General features: G+C 46.1%; 1 long non-coding RNA gene across 3 annotated transcripts in view; it reads right to left on the bottom strand.

The window, feature by feature from the left end:
• LOC137143706 (uncharacterized) overlaps positions 1-14657 on the bottom strand; it is a 34469-nt gene extending 19812 nt beyond the window's left edge. Inside the window, exons 1-2 of one of the 3 annotated variants that reach the window (XR_010917239.1) lie at positions 14477-14653; positions 9103-10188 (exon numbers count right to left, since the gene is read on the bottom strand). This is a non-coding gene — a long non-coding RNA (uncharacterized lncRNA). Of the gene's footprint in view, positions 1-9102; positions 10189-14476 lie in introns of those variants that run through there. The other 2 variants (XR_010917238.1, XR_010917237.1) reach the window with 2 other exon arrangements.
• Positions 14658-17177: the final 2520 nt, after the last annotated feature.

Raw genomic sequence — 17177 nt, 5'->3', positions numbered from 1 at the left:
ATTAATAACTCCTCTCCCTTCCTGGTGTTTATCCCTCTGATGCATTTACAGAAAGCAATCATATCTCCCCATAGCTTTCCCTGGAGTACTCTTTTAGAAGTAGGGGAAATGTTAGTACATTTTCCGTTGGCTTTAGTTCTTATCCTAGCCTTACTACCCTAGTAGAGTCTCCAAAATATACAGAAGTCTTAGATAGATATCTATCCTTCTTAATTTCACTGAAAGTTAGTATCTGTTAATAGAATCAAATGCCATCTTTAGAACTATGAAAGCAGCATGCAATCCAGCACTCTTAACCACAGAGTATTTATAAATCACATAGGATAAAATAATCAATTGTGGCTTTACCAGCCTTAAAGCGAGGCTGCTCTTTGTGTAGTAAAATAGTCTCTAAAGCCCATATTTCAAGTTTAAATAGTAAAAATCTGAAATAAATTTTCCCTACCACAAATAGACTAATATGTCTATATAAAGCAGGATTCTTTGTCCCCCTTTTTAAAAATACTAAACTTCCAGTCAGATGGAATACATCAATTATGATAAATGAGAGTAAATAATTTAGCCAAGACTGAAGCCCATCAATCAAGTTTTTCCTGAAAAACTTAAATGGGAAGAAAGTCTTCCCCGGAGATTTTTTCTGTCCTCAGGCTAAAAATATATGATGGGACTTCACTGTCCATTGCTGAAGGCCAGAATGGCACCTCAACAAGAGAATTCATCATTGCATCAACTATGGTAGAATTAGATTTAAAAACTGTTTCGTGAGAGTCATTAAAGACCTAGACAAAATGTGCTATCCAGGCTTCATCATAGATATGGTGTTCCTCAGCTGAAATACATCTACCTAAGCCCAACGCCTCCATCTTCCAAAACATGGGAAGAATTTTCAGCGTTAGCTGCTCATTCAAAATCCTTCCACATAGATTGAAGATATTCTTGGGTTTTATTATATATTTCTCTCTTTTTCAGGCAGCTACTAAATTCTAAAGTAAATTAGGAGAGGGTTTGCATTTTTCCCTATTAGCTATTCATGGTACAGCAGACTTTTTCCTTCCTGTAGTCTACAGCAAATCATATGCGCTTACCTTTGACAGCATTTTTGGGATAATAAAAGCCAAAAATCAATTTGTTTAGAGACAAGTAGTTGTAAGAAGTTTACCAGCCACCCATATGATTCACAAATTTGAGAGGTATTCTCTGATTTAATTATCTCTGTGAGAATCTAACATCAGAAATGCTTCAATCTCCTCAATTTGATAGGAATAGCTACAGTCCATTTTAGTCATTTACAATCATGTTGTTCCAAAGGGACAATTAATGCATCTTCACCCATCAGAAAGGGCACATTATGAATAATTAGAGAGAGGTTGTCACTATCTGGGTGACAGAAGGACATTTTACTTACATTTCGTGGACAGGTGGTAGTATTGATTACATTATCTCCTCTATAATTAATTGGCCCTTCTATATAGATTTCTCTTGACTATCTCTTGCACTTCTTCCATTTACAGAAATGAGATTAAATTTATCTAATAAAACCATTACTTTTTGTCCAGAGATGTTAACCACTTGATCTCTAGAGTTTCAAGGGGGAAGTTCAAAAGTCTCAATATTTTCTTCCCAATACTGAGTTAATTGGAGGACCTATTCAATCATTCAAGTCTCCCAAAATAATCAGACTAGTGACAGAATGCAGCTCTGTATTCACACCTGACACACTATTGTAATAATCTTTATACAAAATATGCCTTGTGAGTTATCATTTGAAAAACAAAAACTCACTGGTCAATACCACCATGATGAAGTATGTGTAGCAACATAATAAGTAACATTATAAACAAGGTGAAATTAGGTCTGAAATTTGTTTAAACAGTCAAGTCCAGGTAAATCAGTTTCTCAAAGACAAAGGACAAGCTCACGCCTTTAGCCAGGTGTCAAAGTAGATGGGCAATCACCTATCAAGTGGTCATTCTTTGGCAAGGAAAGGGGGGCAGAAACAAACAGATCTGCATCTTAGCAAAGTCACCCTGAAACTCCATGGCTCCAACCTCACAGTGGGAATGAGCTTTATCTAAGGGTAACCCTCAGGGAAATGCATTTCAAAAGGGAGACTGGAATATAACATGAGGGGCAAAAACAGCCCAAGGTATTGCTCCCTATCCACCACTTTTTTTACATCTAAGATGATAAAAGAAAACATCCTTTGGACTTCGGGAAGCAGATCCTGGCCTGACAGTTTGGTCAATGTTACAAGGAGTGTATGGTAAGAATTTTACCTTGAACCAAGTCTAGTTTGTTAAGTTTAGCACTAGGAAGCTAGTTACCTTTATTTCTCTTGTAACCATTTCTGACTTTGGTGCCCACGTGGTTAAGGCATTAATGATACTGCCAAGAATGGCCTCGAGTGGGTCACTGAAGACTATGTAGCTCTGACTGGAAAGAAGGACAAGAGAGTTTGGAGCACAAGTGGTATTCTCATTCATCATCCCTGCTGAAGGAAAAGGCCCAGCCAGAAACGGTTGAATAATGGAAGTAAATATATGTTACGCAGATGTTAGTGAGAGGGCTTTGGCTTCGACAGTGAGCTGATGTTCCAGGAAAGAGGATTACTGTGCTGGGATAGGCTCTATCAAATACTGGGAAAAGCATCTTTGGACATCTGGCTAACTTGATAAGGAGAGCTTTAAACTTGGTCCTATGGAGAATGGTGACAAAAATCCAGCCAATGCACACTCAGGCTCAAGTAATGACAAGGGGAAGCAGCTAATTTCTTGAGAAGGGACTAGTAACTAATGGCATTAAAAAAGGCAAGAGGGGAAGCAACAAGGCTGTCTGCAAAATCTCTTTGATGCCTGTATAGAAATGAAAGGAGTATGAGGAACAAGCAGGATGAACTGGAAGTCATGGTATATGAAAAAAGTTAAGGCTTAATTAGCATTACAGAGTCTTGGTGAGACAAGTACCATGATTGGTGTACCAGCATTGAGGGATATAGCTTGTTTGAAAAGGATAGGTATGGGGAAAAAAGGAAGAGGTGCTGCACTGCACAAAGAATGTATACACTTGTCCGAGGTCCATGGCAGACCTAATAAGTCTCTTGGTGGGAATAAAAAGGGAAAAGAACAGTAGCAATGTTATGGTGGGGGTCTATTATAGACCACCAAATTAGGAAAACAAAGGGGATGAGTCATTCTACGAGCTAGTCTTGTTACCTGCTAACATATGAGCTACTATTAATGGGAGATTTTAACTTCCCTGGTATCTGTTGGAAGACTATTACAGCAAAAAATATCCTGCAAATTCTTAGTATGTGTCGGAACCAACTTTCTGATTCAGAAAGTTGAGGAAACTAGTTCATTTTGGATCTGATTTTGACCAACAGGGATTAATTAGTTGCAAATGTGAAGATAGTTGGGAATTTGGGAGGGAGTGATCGTGGTCTGATAGAATTCAAAGACCTCTGAAAGGAGCACATGAGAATAGCACTAGGACACTGGACTTCAGAAAGGCAGATTTCAACTGATTCAGAGAAATAGTAGGCAAGGTCCCATGAAAAGACCAATTAGGAAGAACAGGAATCGAAGGAGGCTGGCAGTTCCTAAAAGATGTAATATTAGAGGCTCAACATCAAGCTATTCTGACACGGAGAAAAGAGAAGAGCCACAGGAGGCCAATGTGGCTGCACAAGGAGCTTTTTAGCGATCTAAAAAGCTAAATGAATACATACAGGAAATGGAAGGAGGGCATGTCACCAAAGTAATGCATACATGGGAATAGTGCGAGCGTGCAGCGACCCAAAAAAAAAAAATTAGGAAAGCCCAGGCAAAGAATGAGTTACAGTTGACTAGGAATGTTAGAGACAACAAGAAGGGGTTTGTCAATATGTCAGACAAAAAGAAAGATCAAGGAGGGTGTGGGTCAGCTGCTCAGTGGAGAAGGTGAACTGGTAACAGATGATAGGAAGGCAGAGCTGCTCAATGCCTACTTGGCTTTAATCTTCTCACAAAAAATAACATGTGATCAGACGACTAGCAAAGTCACCATAGACAATATAAAGGGGAAGGGATACTGATCAGCATAAGTAAAGAATATGTCCAAGGTCTTCTGACCAATTTGAATTAATTCAAATTAGCAAGGCCGGATGCTATTCACCCAAGGGTCCTTCAGCTAATTCCTGCAGTAATCTTGGAGCCACTGGCAATAATATTTACAAATTCAGATGACAGGAGAGGTCCTGGAAAATTGGAGATGGGCTAACATAGTGACCATCTTTAAAATGGGGTCAAAAGGAGGAGCCAGGGAACTGTAGATCAGTCAGCCTGAGCGTGATACCTGCAAAGCTACTAGAGTAGTGGTTCTCAACCTTTCATGACTATTGTACCCCTTTCAGGAGTCTGATCTGTCTTGTGTACCCCAAGTTTCACCTCATTTCATGCTTATGAAAGACAAAAATAGTGTCACAGCACTTACTGAAAAATTGCTTACTTTCTCATTTTACCACACATTTCAATTCGATTTATTTTATAATTGTAAGTACAATATTTATATTCTGTGTATAGTATATAGAGTAGTATAAACAAGTCATTGTCTTTGTGAAATTTTAGTTTGTACTGACTTCACTAATGCTTTTTATGTAGCCTGTTGTAAAATTAGGCAAATATCTAGATGATATTTGTGTGTCCCTAGGGGTACACATACCCCTGATTTATACATTGCTCTAGTACAGTGGTTCTCAAACATTCGATTTGCAAATACCTGGAGGATGAAGGAGTAAACACTAGCGGCCAGCAAGAATTTACTAAGAACAAATCATGCCAAACCAGCTTGATTTCCTTCTTTGACAGGGTAACTGATTTGGTGGATGGGGGAATGTGGTTGACATAATATACCTGAACTTCAGCAAGGTTTTGACCCATCCCACATGACATTCTGATAGATAAGCTGGAGAAATGCAGGCACAGTGGAACCACCATTAAGTGGATACATAAGTGGTTACACAACCACAAACAAAGAGTAACTATTAATGGAATGATGTCAGAGTCAAGGGAGGTCTCAAGTGGGGTTCCACAGGGATCTGTTCTGCGTCCGATGTTGTTTAAACATCTTTATTATGACCTATATGTACATAGAGAGAATACTGATCAACGTTGCAGATGACACAAAGCTGGGGTGAGAGTTGCCAACACTTTGGAGGATAGAGCTAAAATTCAGCAGTATCTTGATAAATTGGAGAACTGGGATAAATAAAATGAAATTCAACAAAGACAAATGTAAGGTGCTACACTTAGGGAAGAAAAACCAAATGCACAAATACAAAGGGGCACAACTAGCATGGCAGCAGCACTGCGGAGAAGGATCTGGGAGTTGTGGTGGATCACAGCCTCCACATGAGTCAGTCATGCTATGCTGTTGCAAAAGAAAAAAAGCAAACGCAATTTTAGATTTCATTAACAGAGGCATAGCATTCAAGTCCCAGGAGGTGATAGTACTACTCTACTCAGCACTGGTTAGGCCTCAGCTGGAGTACAGTGTACAGTTTTGGTCACCAATGTATAGAAAGGATGTAGGGAAACTTGGAAAGGATCTAGAGGTGAGTGACAAAGATCATCAAGAGGATGGAACGCAAGCCATATGATCACAGGCTGAAGGAACTGGGTATGAGGAGATTAAGAGGGGAGGGGGAGACATGATAGCAGTCTTAAGATACTTGAAAGGCTGCCATAAAAAAAGATGGAGAAAAGTTGTTCTCTTTTACCATAGGAGGGCAGAACAAAAGGCAATAGTGGATACTACAGCATAGTGGATTTAGATTAAATCTCAGGGAAAACAACATCCTACTGTTCTTACAGTTAGGAAAATGGAACAGACGGTTTAGGGAGTATGTGGAAGCTCTTTCACTGGAGGTTTTCAAAAGGAGGTTGGATAGCTACCCGTCTTGGATTAGTTAGCCACAACAAATCCTGCATCTTGGCAGGGGATTAGACTAAATCAGTGTTTCTTGACCTTTTATGTAGCAAGTACGTTAACACTCAATTTTCCACTCTGAGAAATACAATCTTTTTCCCCTTTACTGCTGGACGACTGTATTTCTCATAAAGCAGGAGGGTTCTGAGTTCTGCAGTGCTGTGTGGCTGTAGCAGATCACAAAACCCCCAGCTGTTTCTCTCCTCCTTCCTCCTCCTCCTTCCCTTCCTCCATATAGGAGCAAAGGTCAATGCCAGCCAGTCACTATGGCCTGATGGTGCGGTCAGGAGGTGTTCTCCTCACACAGGCGGGAACTTGTGAGGTATGAGCAGGCACTAGCGGTCCACCAGTGTGGATAGCAGCGCTCCCCATGGCTGTCCCCAGGGGGGTGCAGGCCTGGTGCAAATCACACTGTGATCCCCTCTTAACATTTTTATACAGGTAATATCTGGGGCATAGTTGTCAATTTCACTGCTCTAGCTGAGCAGTGAAATTGACAAGTAAGCCTGCAGATAGAGCCCTACTCCAGGACTGGGCAAGCCGCTGGGCTCTCCGCCTGGCTTTCTCGACACTGGGCTTTGAGCCGGGGAGGGGAGCTGCCACCTGGGCAAGTTGCGGGTGGCTGCCAGCCCGGGAGGTGGGCGACTGCCACCCAATCCAAGCTGGGCAGAGGTGGCTTCTGCGCAGGCTGGGACCGGGGATGTGGACAGGCAGCTGTTGCCCATCTTCAAGCTGGCTACCGCCGCCCAGCTGGGAGCTAGGACCACGCGGGAACCAGGCGGCTGCCACCTGACTTCCCCAGAAGTTGGCAGCTGCCTCTCCCCTCCCTTCACTGGGTTTTTTGCGGCATACCTGCTGCCTATGTCTCGCATACCCCCAGGGGTATGCATACCACAGGTTGAGAAACTATGCTCTAATTGATCCATCAGGACTATACCATACACTTCCATCAAAGAAAGTGACTGATGTTGGAGATTGTGCATCCCTGATGTTACATTTTCTGTATGGTTGGAATTAAGGTAGAAATCACCATATTTTCATGTTTACAATCCTGCAAAAATACCAGGAATAAAGGTTCATTCATCTGCAGCTCTTGAGGTGTCTTGTACACTTAACTAGCTAAGTCACACAAGCTGTTGTGAGAAAGGTAAGGAATATATTGAGATCACTTCACCCATGTCTGACATGCAGCCACTTCTGGGGTGGAACAGCAGCTACCAAACAGTGTACCACACCTTAAGGAAGGAAATGAAGGAAAATTTTTATCCAGCTGAAACAAAAGGGAATTTAGACAGACTGAACGTAATTAACTGAAGTGGAATCTTAGCAGGACACCCAGGCTAGCCCCCTCGCCCAAACTCTTGCAAACACTGACATGGGATAGTCGATGCTTACAAGTGATCAGCAGTGGCAGTGTTTGTCCCCTCCAGGTCCCTTACAAAGCTCAGTTCAGATCCTACCAGTGATCTCATGCACATCGTGTATGCAAGGTCATGCTTGCACATGAACACAAAGTCTTGTGTGCTTAATTTTATGCAGTGGGAGTGAATCTGGAGTGTGAAAAATTAAGCATGTGCATGAGTATTTGCAGGATTGGGGCATAAGCCTGTAACTCTGGCCAGTGCTGGTACTGCAGGTGAAGTCAAGGTTGCAGACACAGGTATTGGCTTGAGTGCATACAAACTTTTTTTTTTTTTTTTTTTTGGGTAAAAGCATACACAGCAAAAGCACACAGACAAAACCAACCAACCTTCCCCAATGTTAGTGCAACCCTGCCACCAGTCAGAGTCAGCAGCAACCAGGACCAGGTTCAATATCTAGGGGTTCCTTTCAACAATACAAACATAAAATTGGCTCAAGCCCCCACCCAGTAACCTGGGACAATTATACACCAGCCCTTGGGCGCCTCTACAGGCAATACTTTCTCTCTCACAAGTATAGAGGCTGCATATGGAAAAAGACAATAAAAATGCAGTAACCTTGCATTAACTTGGGAAAATGCTGCAAGCAGGATTCACACGCATAAAACCATGAACAAAAACACCCCACCCCAGAGTACATGGAGCAGTTTCCTTTCACTTCAGTTCAGGTTCCGAAGTCCAGCAACAAGAAATTCCTTTAATGTGCCCCTCCCTTCAGAGCATCCCACTCCTAGGTGTTGTCCTTAGTCAGGGCCAACCCAGTGTCTAGAGCTGCAGCTCGCCCTCCTGCACACCACCATCCTCTGCTACCATTCTGCTTCTCCACCATGACCTCTGCGGGTGGGTCTCTTGAGATTCCTCCCAGCTCTCAGTGATTTCAGTTCTTAGTGGGTGAACTTCAGTGCAGAAGCTGAGCAGGCGCGCTGTCCCACAGATGAGTTCAGCTTTAGTGAGCACTTAAGATCTCATTAGAGGTCTTTTGTTAATTAGCTTTATCTTTGAATAGGGGGAGAGGGAGGTTAAACCATGCTTGGGTCTCTTAGGCAGACTGTCCCCACCCCCGTCCACCATCACAGACTCTGACATCCAAGCCCTTTGCTTAGTCAGTTTGCTTCAGATGATAGGAACCCTTCAATCAGAACAGGCAAAGCACAGTTCTGCTGCCCTTTGCTCACGCAATAAAGGGAACAACAACATTTCACCACCCCTGCAATTAACAACAGTGAGATGTAACCCAACATCAGCCAAAGGGATCATTTGGGCAGAGCAGTCCCATCCTGGTGAGTGAGCGCCTAGGCAGGGTGGGTGTGCTCATGCAAATACCAGCTCTGCAGGGCAGAGTCCATTCAGCCCCTGCTTACATCAGAGGCCTAGGAAATGAAGAGATATGGCTGCACTTCTCTAGGGAGGCACTTACGCCTCCTTAACTCTGCTGACCATAAAAACACCCTTCTATTTTTCTAAAGGTAGCTTCCCAGGAATGGGGGGAAGGGGCAGAGAATGACCTGTTCCCTTCCATCCCACACTGCTGTGTTAATTCAAGTCAAATGACTAAAGTTATTATTATCTAAATGCCGGTCCTGAGCACTGAGTCTCAGGGAGGGGAGTTCAGTAAAATCCCTTCCCCTAGGTCATCTACTTTCCTTTTTCACTACAAAGTAGCAAAAAACGTCAGGCTGCTGGAACTCTGCAGTGCCTCTCTTTCCAGGCTGTCAGCAGTAACAAATCCGTGTCCACTTCCCTTCCACTCTTCTCTCACCAGTTTTACCGCAGCCCCAGGCCTAACCCCCATTTGGAAGCAGCTGCGACCTTTTTTGTGCGGACTTTGGGGGTTGGGGAGGCGAAAAAGTCCGGCTTATAGTGAAAGCCCCGTTGCATCCCTCCCTGGGAAGCGCCTCCCCTCGCCCCGCAATTAGCCACAGGCGGACTGGGAAGTCCCTACAGACGCGAACTCCACCAGCAGCTTTTGCTGAGACAACCAATTCCGAGGATCCGAAGCCTCCCTCTGAGCGGAATTTCCGCTTGTCCGAGAGCCGGATAAGAGCGGCCGGGGTTTCCCTAGCCGGGCTGCTTAGCACGCCAGGAGGCCGGCCGGCCGGCCTGCGGAGAGACGCAAGCCGGAGCAGCACGGCGACACTCCATCCCTACGAGCGCATCGACTGCCCGAGGCCAACACAAGAGCTGCGCTTGATTGACGTCCGGGGCGCTACAGAGCGGCCAATGGGCGGCGGGGGACAGGCACGGGCAGGGCGGGCTTAGAACGCTCCCCGGGAGTGAGCGCGCGAGAGAGGCCGCCGTCCGGCTGCCATTGCCGACCCGGCCGCGTGCGGGTATCAGGCGCTGCGCGCACCGCTGCTGTGTGATCGCTGCCGCTGCAGGTTCCAGGCAGGTAAGGTGCGGCGGCGGGTCCCCTCAGCCCAGCCGGTCACTGCCCGCTAGCCCCTCCCTGCTGCCGAGGCCGGATTTTGCAGCGGAGGCTGGCTAATGGATCGGCTACCACAGCAGCTCCGCAGTCACTCCCTTAGGTCTGCATGTGACTTCTCAGCCGGGGCTTCCTCAGGCGGCTACGGGAGGGAAAAAGGCGTTGCGGGGCCCCTTTTGTTTTGCAGAAGGCTTATTTGCTCTGCTCAGCGGCGGGGGGACGGGACGGATTTGTGAAGGAAGCAGCTGAGTCACTCTGAATGTGCCCGGGCGGTCCATGCTATAATTGGATCAAGCAGAGAAATAAACAGGAGAATTCTAAGCTGCGTCTTGTTTGCAGTTGGAAGAGGAAGCGCCTTTGATAAAGGTGGCTCTTGTTGATCTAAGAGAGAAGAATTGCAGTAGCTGCTTTAGGCAGGGTGGATCAGAATGGGTCACCCGCCACTACTTATTGCAAAGCCCTGGCAGGGGATGTCATAGAATCATAGAAGGTGAGGGTTGGAAGGGACCCCAGGAGGTCATCTAGTCCAACCCCCTGCTCAAAGCAGGGCCAACCCCAACTAAATCATCCCAGCCCATGCTAGGGGCAGCACAGCCCTGAGCCAGCAGGTCTGGAGCTGGCTTCCTCCCTGGGCTTTGCAGCTTGCAAAAAACAAAAACACTTTCCTGCACCTATGGCTTCCTGCCTTCCCTGGCGACTGCGCAGAGAGACGGTGCCTGTAGTCCACATGGGACCAGCACCAGGGGTTCCTCTGTGAGCCTGTGCTGGCCGCCTGCTCCCCACTCCCAAGGTGCTCTCCTCTCCCCGGGCGCTCTGGTGCGGGGGCCACAGGCTGGTGGAACCTGGGCATGCAGTGCTCTGCAGGCCTCTTGCCTGCCCAGCCGGCTGAAAAGGAGCAAACCTCGCAGAAGGTCCAAAAAGGAAGAGTGGAAAGTAGGGCCGTGGCTCTGGTCTGGGGAAGGAGCAAAGGGCTGCAGGCAGGGGCTGTGGGAGAAACCCCCTGCTGTAAAGTCCTGGGAGAGGTGACTGGATAGCTCCTGTCCAGCCCTGGCCAAGGAAGACACAAATGAAGGGCAGGGGGAAAGGAGGGAAAAGGTTTGTATACAGGGGCCCCACAAAAATATAATAGCCCAGGCCCACAGGAGAATTTTAATCTGGCCCTGCTTCAGGTAGTTGAAGGCTGCTATCCCCCCTCACTCGTCTCTTCTGCAAACTAAACAAGCCCAGTTCCCTTAGCTTCTCCTCATAAATCAAGCTCCATCCCTCTAATCATTTTAATTGCCCTCTGCTGGACTCTCTCCAATTTGTCCACATCTTTCCTGTAGTGAGGGGCCCAAAACTGTGTACAAACAGTTGTGTAGATTCAAGTATCAAAATGTCAAACCCATGTGTATGTGTCAGTAAGACCTGGCTACACATAGGCCACTCTGAGACAAACACACTGCCATGCACAGCTCATTTGTCTTTAGTCCCATTGACTGCTCTTCCGAGTAAAGTTATGCCCCTCTATGATTGGGGCCTACATGTGTCAAAATTGCTGCAGTCAGGGTTGAAGCAGCAGAGTGAGTATCCAAGAGGAAAAAAATCTCTGCAGATTAACTTTTGCATCCCCTTCTTTAGGCAGAAAGCCCATGGTCTCCCTGCTTCCCCTTTTGTGTAAAAGTGAGTTGGGGCATTACAGCCTCAAGCTTTTATCTCCTCAGATCACATTAGGCTCTGCCAGCCTGGATTGGAGTGTACTAGGAAAACCTCAAGGTGTGTTGGGGAATTAAGTAATGTGCACTCTGCATCCCTGGCACTGAATTCAATTCATTCTTGGATCAACACTGGGAGTGAGGCGAGGACTTGTCTCCTTGATTCTGGGACTGCTGGAGTCCTGCTCACCTCTCGTGTAGGCTAGGGTTCTTCTCAGGGATTGGCACCCCAAATGCCAGGGGCTTTACAGCTTTTGCAGCATGCCAGAAGCAAGGCACCAGTTATTCTCAACATGTCATCACTCATCCCAGAATGTCCCCAGAGGCAATCCTGCACCTGGCAGAGAGGCTCCCAGAACAGGTTTATGGGAGGGGTTGCCTTCTTTACAACCTCTTTGCCTTGCAATAGGAGGTGCAAAAGGGCCAAATGAATTGGGCTCTGTCAGTGATCTACTCCCCTACCATCATGTGCAGAGTGTGCCATGTTTTTAAAAGAGATGGGGTTAAAGCCTGCAAAGCCACTGACAAATTCTGATCAGAGCACTTGCATTCTGCCTCCCTATGTTTCCCATAGTTTCACAACAGGAAGTGACTAACTGATTGATTGGTTGTGTGTTGCCATGTCTACCTCCTCTATTTCCCTAGAATGCTTCAGTGCAAGCACTGACCCAGATGGACAATGACTATACGGTCAAAATGCCTTAGCTGGAAATTACACTTGCAGCCCCATGCAGACTTACTCAGTCAGTACTTACCCCAGAGCTTACAAGCTAAATAGACAAGACATAAAAACAAAGCACTCTCCCCATTCTTACAGATGGGGAATGGAGGCACAGAGAGAAAATAGGTAGGATTTTCAAGAGCACCTTCTTAGAAAGTCAATGGCACTTGGGCTCCTAAATCACTTATGAAAATCGCTCCCTAAGCAACATGCCCAAGAAGAGCCGTGGGGGAGCTGGAAATTGAATCTAGGTCTCCTAACCCTCAGTCCACCCACCTATTCTCACATACACTGTATCCCATGCTAATCTAGAGGTGAACAAGGATTAAAGTTAAAATTAAGTAGAAGTCTAATGCTGTGTAGTCTGGCAACTTGTCTAAGGCACTAAAAATAGTAGTGACCCTTGAGCAAGAGGTTACTGTGAGAGAGACCCCTAAAATAAATACACTTTTTAAAAATCATGTGACATCAGAACATGATGGTTCCAATAACTTGTTTTGCACACCTCAGGCTTAAATTTTGGCTCTGATCCTCCCCAAACCAAAATTACCACTTGAGATTGAGTCCAGTGAGCATCTGGCACTCACTAGTGGATTGCACCCTCAGTAAATTTGCAGATGACATTAAGATGGGGGAGGGGGAGGGGAGAGGAGGGAGAGTAGTAGATACCCTGGAGGGTAGGGATAGGATTCAAAGTGACCTAGACAAATTGAAGGATTGGGCCAAAAGAACTCTAAGGAGGTTCAACAAGGACAAGTGCAGAGTCCTGTACTTAGAATGGAAGAATCCCATGCACAGCTACAGACTGGGGAGCAACTGGCTAGGCAGCAGTTCTGCAGAAAAGGACCTGGGGTGCTATAGTGGACAAGCAGCTAGACATGAGTCAGTGTGCCCTTACTGCCAAGAAGGCTAATGGCATACTGGGCTGCATTAGTAGGAGCATTGCCAGCAAACTGAGGGAAGTGATTATTCCCCTCTATTCAGCACTGATGAGGCCTCATTTGGAGTATTGTATCCAGTTTTGGGCCCCCCACTACACAAAGTGTGTGCAAATTGGAGAGTCCAGCAGAGGGGAACAAAAATGATTAGAGGGCTAGAGTACAAGACTTATGAGGAGAGGCTGAGGGAACTAGGCTTGTTTAGTCTGCAAAAGAGAAGAATGAGGGGGGATTTGATAGCAGCCTTCAACTACCTGAAAGGGGGTTCCAGGGAGGATGGAGCTAGGCTGTTGTCAGTGGTAGTAGATGACAGAACTAGAAGCAATGGTCTCAAGTTGCAGTGGGGGAGGTCTAGGTTGGACATTAGGAAAAAGCTTTTCACTAGGAGGGTGGTGAAGCACTGGAATGGGTTACCTAGGGAGGTGGTGGAATCTCCATCCTTATAAGGTTTTAAGGTGCGGCTTGACAAAGCCCTGGTGGGGATGGTTTAGCTGAGGTTAGTCCAGCTTTGAGCAAGGGGTTTGGACTAGATACCTCCTGAGGTCCCTTCCCAACCCTAATTTTCTATGATTCCCTGGCCTTTTCAGGACATAATATTTACAGACTTATTCTGAGTAAAAATTTGAGCTGGCTTGAGCTTAATTGACAAGCCAGAGCAAAACAAGGTGGGCAATGTATCTCATTTATTGGACCAACTTCTAGTGGGGAGGGAAAGAGAGAGGTTTTTGAGCTTACACAGAGCTCTTCCTCAGATCAGAAGTCCCTTTGGCATATGCAGCAGGACAGGGGCTTTGTTATGAGCCCAGGGTGTTAGCAGCCAGCCTTGAGGTGACCTGGTCTGGCCATTGAATCTGACTGGCATCTAGCTACTGTGGGTTTGAGTCCTTCCCTCTGGAAGCCTTGTCCTGGAAGTCCAGTTTCTAGTTTACGAGCCAGTATTTCAAAGTGCTGTAACAGCCACATGCAGACTCACTGCTCTTAGAAGGACTGTCAAGGAAAATGGAGGAGAGATGGAAGACAATACAGGAGGTCTGGTCACTGGGTAGCATGCACCATGGTGGCTGGGCATGGCATGGCAGTCCCTCTGTCACAGGCAGCCCTTGCCAGCAATAGCTTGGACCACTCAGTGATCTGGCTATCCTTATAACTCAGCCCTCCAGCCCGGTCACCTGGAGCCTCACCCATTCCAGGGTGACAAAAAAGTCCAAACAAAACCCAAATCTAATGAATTTATACCAGGCTTTTCATCCCAGTCTGAGCTCAGTAGTCCTTGCTCCTTCACTCCCAAGGCTTATACCCCCTTCCTGTCCCCTCACCTCTGGGTTCCAGCCAGGGACCTAGTGTGAAGTAGCTACAGACTGCTTCTTAGGATCCCTTGTAGCTGCCGCTCCAAGCTGCTCCTACCTTTGCTTGTCTGCAGGCACTTTTTACACTGCTGCATTGTCTTCTCATCACACCCTGGGGCTCTAACTCCATATGCTACTTCCTTAAGGTAACTCACACCCATCTTGCTGTTTGGGCTACAGGGCAGCCTTTTATCCCAGCGGTTGTTAATTGGCCACTTAGTCACTGCTGATGAAGTGACTCATCCCTTTATTAACTCCTTCCTGGCTGCTACAGTGTGGAGGTTTGTACACCCCCCACCTGCCAGTAAGAAGCAACATTAGGGCCATGTAATCATGCTGCATACTCCTTGCCAATTTCCTGAAAGGTAGGATTGAGTGTGATCAAAGAAAAGCAAGTAGTTTTGACTCATCCAGAGTCGTGATCGTACCTTGAGTAAAGGGGTTGCTGAGCATCAGGGAATGCACCCTGAGTCTCAGGACTGCTGTAAAATTGACATTGACTAATCTGGTGCCAGTATGTGGTAGCCTCTCAAAACAGTAACTTATGTTTATAATGAACAATCAACAACAAATCAAGTTTCAGCTTTCTACAATAATTCATACTAGGGCTCACCCTTGTCACTTTCACCCTGCTCAGATGCTTGTAGTTTCTGTGGAAAGGGTGTCAAGGAAATGTCAGATGCTAAAAATCATAGTCACATGGCCCTTTTTAAAACACCAGACCTCAAATGATCTCCTCCTCCTTCCCCCACAACTGCTATAGAAAAATCAAGCGGTACATACACTACAATAAACATTTTAAAATGATATTCTGACCCAACAGACAGAATTTTTGTAACCCATTTTTTCCTGTTAAAGGAAATCCTGGTGCAGCCTGAATTGTGGTAGCATCAGCTGTAATGTTGGGCCAGAGGCAGAGTTACTATTGCAAACTGGGGCCATGTGGTCATACAGCCCCCCTCCTTCCCCAGTGCAGAGCTGAATGTAATCAAAGTGTTCTAAAATTCATGTGTTAGCAATATTACCATGAAAACTGTTATTCCACAACTGGGGCTGTGCGGGGGTGAGGGGGAGAACAGTCATTGAGATGAATGGGCCAGTCCACACCTTTTGGAGCATCCGCGTCACGTGTTCTCATTCATGGGGAGAGCAGAGCACCATTTAAAATGAGGTGCCATTAAAATGAGATGGCCTCTTTGCCTGATCCTCTTCCCCTGTTAGGTGATCCTCCACCTCCCAGCCCATGAGTCTCTTCACCCACCCCCTCCAAATATGAGTGAGTGGTGTTGCAGTGGGGCACATGGGGTAGCAGCGCCACTAAGATTTGGCCCGGCCCAAAAGTGGTCGGGCCATGGCCCAGGCAGCCCTCCTGACTCATCTGAGAATAGCCCAAGGAGCTAAACAACCCACCTTATATCTTGGCAATCTGCCTCCACTGCAGAGGGTTGTGCAGAGCCCCTTCGCTCGACACTCACCCCCAAGCCTGTGGCTCTCCTCCTCTCCCCCTTGTGGTCTCCAGCTGGTAGATGTGCTGCTCCCAGCACAGTGATTATTACCATCCTACCTCCCTGTGGCCTCTCCAGCCCTATTGGGGGCATAGAGGGGCAAGGAGAAGGACAGAGTGGATAGCTGAGTGGCAGTGAGGTGTTCCCAGGAAGTCTTCTGCCATCTTTTCCTCCCCCTCTCCCCAGCATGGGTGCCCCAGGTCATCTCCCCCTCACTAACACCACTTCCACAAAAAATAAGGGGAATTCAGAGTTGAATGGTCTGGCCGTGCCTTGTACTCTTCCTGAACGTCGAGTGCATCTATACTAAATCATAAAGATTTGTATTCCCCTGGACTGACCAATCACATTATTCCTGCTGAACTGCCAGATGTTACTCGTGTGTCCTGAAGAAGAGCGCTCTGTCAGTTTGTCTCTTGCACCCTCAGAAGTTGGTCTTATAAAAGGCATTACCACATCCCCTTGTCTTTCTGATATCAGACAAAATGGCACAAGATTTCCCCCGGAACACAGAAGTGTTCTCATGATGGACTGAAATGAAAGGCAATGAACAGTGCTGCTTCGCAAGCATGAAGCCTGATGTCTTTAGCAAGTGACACCCTTGTCTCAGAGATTAAATAAGTGTCATAGCAGTAGCCCATATATATATATATATATATATATATACCTTTGTATCAGCTGAGAAGTTTTCTTAAACATCTCAACTACAACATTGCAAGTCGGTGTCTGTTGCTTTGGCTAATGAAGATCACGTACTGCTTTTCAAGGTCATCAACACTAGATCAGTGTGTTGTGGGCATTCCTGACACCTCTGCAACAAACAGGCAGGAAAACACTTTTTTTAAAAACCCTAAAACTAAGGACAAGCCAATTAAAATTGGGGTACATAACAAGAAAACTAAAAAAGAGCACAAACTGTCTTGGCTGGTCACTTTTAATCAATCAACACATGTGGCCAAGGCCTCACATTTCCTCTGACCAGTATCCTTGTTTAAGTACTGGAGAAGTAGCTAGTCCTCTACTGTGGATATCTAATAAATCCACAGCTGAGCACGACAACTAGAACTAAGTTCTGGGCTGGAGCAGACCTGTCCCAAACTTGTGTTTGTTGCTGAAGTTACAAGGAAGCAGAGACAAGGAACTGGCTGAAGCCAGCTCAAAGCAGA

The sequence above is a fragment of the Emydura macquarii genome, unplaced genomic scaffold, assembly GCF_026122565.2.
Source record: "Emydura macquarii macquarii isolate MOO-44397 ecotype Brisbane River unplaced genomic scaffold, CSIRO-AGI_Emac_v2 contig_3345, whole genome shotgun sequence".
Lineage (NCBI taxonomy): Eukaryota > Metazoa > Chordata > Testudines > Chelidae > Emydura > Emydura macquarii.
Note: the sequence above shows the minus strand (reverse complement) of the source record. Positions and strands in the feature narration are given on the sequence as shown.